This window comes from Emiliania huxleyi (genome assembly GCF_000372725.1).
Source record: "Emiliania huxleyi CCMP1516 chromosome Unknown EMIHUscaffold_157, whole genome shotgun sequence".
In the NCBI taxonomy this organism is placed as follows: Eukaryota; Haptophyta; order Isochrysidales; family Noelaerhabdaceae; genus Emiliania; species Emiliania huxleyi.
The window spans coordinates 24407-28569 of record NW_005201014.1 but is presented as its reverse complement, the minus strand read 5'-3'; positions in this window follow the sequence as shown (position 1 = coordinate 28569).

The window sequence follows — 4163 nt, the reverse complement described above, 5'->3', positions numbered from 1 at the left end:
GCCGTTCCCCCCTCGGACACGTCCTTCCCATTCATGATCACGGGCACAAAACCACGCAGTTGCGAGCTGGCGGCGGCGCGACGCGCCTCACGCCCTCGCGTTCAGGATGCGGGGGTGCCCCACCGCGTCAGCGCGCGCTTGGAGAGGTGCTGGCACTGGTGGTAGGCGGAGCGGCACGAGTGCGCGAGGCCGATCGCGACGAGGACGCGCGCGAAGCGCATCCCGTTGGGCTTTACTTGAGCCACTGGCAAGACCGTTGGTGGCAGCACCTCCAAGGTGGCGGAACGAGATCCGCCCTTCCTCAGGCCAGCCAACCTGAACCTGGTAAATAAATAAATAAATAAAACGGACACCTCTACTAGGAGATGGGTAAAAAGGAACAGGTCCCAGACAGGTCCCCGCCCTCGTGAACCTGGTGCCCGCGGCAGAGATCTGAATAAAACGGACACCTCTACTATGAGATAGATGGGTAAAAAAGGAAGGAGCAGGTCCTTATGTTCTTTGTGTAGGGTTTTCTTTCAGCTTGTGTGTGCCAGTCCGCGCCAGTCCGCGCCCTTGTCGTGCCAGTGTGCTGTGAGAGAGGCTTGTATCCTAAGAATTCTTTCAACAATATGTGCAACCAACCACGCCTTGTACTTATATCAGGGGCCCGCAGGGCACCGCTTCCTCTGGGAAACCCAACCCAAGAACCGACGGATACTTATGTCCTTACCCTTTTGCGCGCCCGCGAAATGGAGTCGGAGCACGGGCCCGTAGCGCAGCGCCCGTGCGTAATCCCCAGGGTAGGTATTCATCCGCAGCCCGCAGGCCAGGCGTGTCGGGTAGAGAGAGCGCGCCGCCATGCGCGTGCAGCGCGACTCGTCCGCAGGGGAGATGAGCGTGAAGTTGCCGCGGGCTCCCGATCTGGCACAGTCCTTCCACAGCAGCCAGTTGAGCGCAGCGTTGTCGTTGCCGGAGCAGCCGTGCGACCTGACCGGCTCCCGTTCGGCCCGAAGGAGCAGGTCCTGCGTCCACGCCGAGCTGCGCAGGAGGAGCTGGCCCGTGTTGATGGCGTAGTTCTTGTCCCCGCTGAAAACGAGGTCTGCTGTCTGGTAAGTTGTCCAGCGCTCAAGGCCGACGCAAAAGTCCATGAAGAGCGAGTCGCAGTCGGTCCAAAAGACCCACTCGTGCGACTTCAGCAGGCTGCGCAGCAGAGAGAGCTTGTGCCATCGGATGTCCCTGTGCACGTCCTCCTGCCGCGCCACGCTCGGCTTGTACAAGTAGCCGCGCGCCCGAGCGTACGCCGCGTGGTTTGCCATGGTCAAGTTGGCATACAGGCCCACCGTGTTGCGCTGCCCGTCGGGGGCGAGAGCGCGGTCGTCGTAGCAAATGGTCGTGATCACCAGCGGCTGTGAACGCAGCGTCGAAACTGGCTCCACCGCGAGAGCCATGGCGCACAGGATTGCCACCAGAGTCGCGGCGACGGTGAGAGGGGCGGTGAGGCGGCGCTAGGCGCAATGTGTTTGTATGACGCGCATGTTTTTTGTCAGTGTCTCCATTTTTACTATTTCACCTTGCTGCATGGGGAGATCAAGTTAAATGTCTTCTTTCTGTGTGTGGGAGCGCGAGCGAGGGGGCGGAGGGACGAGGGAACGAGGAGAGTGCGAGCCGCGAGAGCGACAAGGACATAAATAACAGATAGGTCGTCCTTCCTGCAAGTACCAAGATAGATCCTGCACACGACACGAGCGCGGTGTGACGATAGATAGAGTACCCCGTTTGTGCCGCGTCCTGTGCCCCCGAGTTCATTTAATATAAAATAGATTAGGAAGACGGTCAGTCCAGTTTTCGAAATATTCTGGCGCACGGCCATCAGGGCACAGGGGGCGTATCGGCCTGAGTTACAGGACGACTCCTCGGCATGGGCCTAGCTATAGGGTTGCAGACATTCAGATTTGTTTGGGAGGCCATACACACCACTCCCCCGGAGAATCAAACAATAAGTGGTAAATACCACTCATTTACAATGGCAAGAGTGGTCGGACTGTGTTTCGCCTTCCCATCAATCAATCAAGAGTGCCTCGGTAAGGTGGAAGGAATGCGTAGCGTATTCTTGCATTTTTGCTCTCTGCTAAGTAAGAGAGCAAGCATTGAGCGGGCGCGGCGGGCGCGGGAGCGGCAGGCAGGGGGGGCGCCCCCTTGCGGCGCGGCGATTGGGCCGTTGGGAAGCCTCGCCGCGTCGACGCGGATGAGCGCATCAGGAACGTGAGGACGATCTTCAATCAATGCCATGACCGTTGATGTTGCGCCACGGGCCGCCGTGCGTGCGCCGACAGTCTCAGACGTCCAGACGGCAGAGAGGCTCGCAGTACGCAGAGGCGCATTGGACTTCTTGCCAGAGGCGTTGGATAGCGGGACGGGCTAGCGCGAGGAGGCAAGGCGAGGAAGAGACAGCAATGAGGTAGAATAACAAGGCCTGTGAATGAATGAACCTTCCTTCCTTCCCTAGGTCCGCCTCTCACACCCTCACTGGTCTGCGATGTGAGCTTCTTGTTTGTTATCAACCTATCTGTGAAATGCAGCCCCTCGGGATCTCCGATGAGGTCGCGGAGCTACGGGGAAATGTCGCCGTGAGACAACGGTTGGCAACCGAAAAAATAAATCTGGCCTGACCTGGTGTCCAATTTCTGGGTAATGACGATCGGGGTGGTAGCTCTCTCTCTCGCCGCCTCAACCCTCGGGCTGCACGCGTCGCCCGGCGGCCCGGTAGTGCGCGGCGGTCCCGGCGCCGTCTCCGACTCCGCCGCCGTCGTCTCCGCCGCCGCCGCCGCCGCCGCCGCCGCCGCCGCTGCTCCGAGCCGCGCAGCCTCATCGGCTCGCATGGCGCTCAAGCTCGACATGGATCCGACCGAGATGGCGCAGCTGCTCGAGGAGGGGCCAGCGGCATCGCAGGGCCCGTTCGGCAAGGGCGGCGCGCTCGAGTGGCTCGCAAATATCCTCGACAAGGCGGCGGAGGACACGCTGACGCTGCTGCACGCTGCCGATGACAAGGCGGTGCAGGACAGCTCGAAGAACCTGCAGGTGCTCTGGTCGCGCGCGGTGCTCGCGAAGAACGGCGAGCTGGAGGACAGCGTCGCCTTCGAGATGCTGCCCGAGAGCACCCGCGGCACCGTCACCGCGGGGCTCTTTGACGGTACGCCGCCGCTGCCGCCGCAGTAGCCGCCGCCGCAGCCGCCGCCGCCGCAGCCGCCGCCGCCGCCGATCGTTTGACGGTGCTACGGCCCTCGCCCTGTGCAGGGACGCTCCCCTTCCTCGAGTGGGTTGCTGCGCGGACGGCCTTCTTGAACGAGGGCGCGCCCTATGCCCTGTCCAGCAGTTTTCATGCCCTGTGCCCTCGCCTGCCGCCGCCGCCGCCGCCGCCCTCGCCGCTGGCCTGCCACCACCCTCCCCCCACTTGGCTTGCCGCCCCCGCCCCCGCCGCCACTGCCCTCGCCGCCACTGCCCTCGCCACCACTGCCCTCGCCACTCGGCTTGCCCCTCCGCCACCCTCGCCACCACTGCCCTCGCCGCCACCGCCCTGCCCCTCCGCCACCCTCGCCGCCACCGCCCTGCCCCTCCGCCACCCTCGCCGCCTTCTAGCTCGGCCTTCTGGCTCAGACCTTGCAGCTCACCGCCGCCCGCCCTTCCCGGCGGCGCAGGGCACAGAGGCGTTCCTCTTCTAGGAACCTTCTAGGAACCTTCTAGGAACCTTCTGGCTGTGAGCAGGCACAGAGGCGTTCCTCTCTTCTCCCGCGTGCGCGGGGGGCGCGAAGTGCCAGGTGCACCCGCCACACACACACGTGCACGCACGCACACGCACACTCGCACGCACGCGCACACGCGCACACGCGCACGCACACGCACACACACACACGCACACACACACACACACACACACACACACACGCACACGCACACACACACACACACACACGCACACACGCACACGCACACACACACGCACACACACACACACACACACACACACACACACACACACACGCACACGCACACACACACACACACACACGCACACGCACACACGCACACGCACACACACACGCACACACACACACACACACACACACACAGCACACACACACACACACACACGCACACGCACACACACACACACACACACAGAC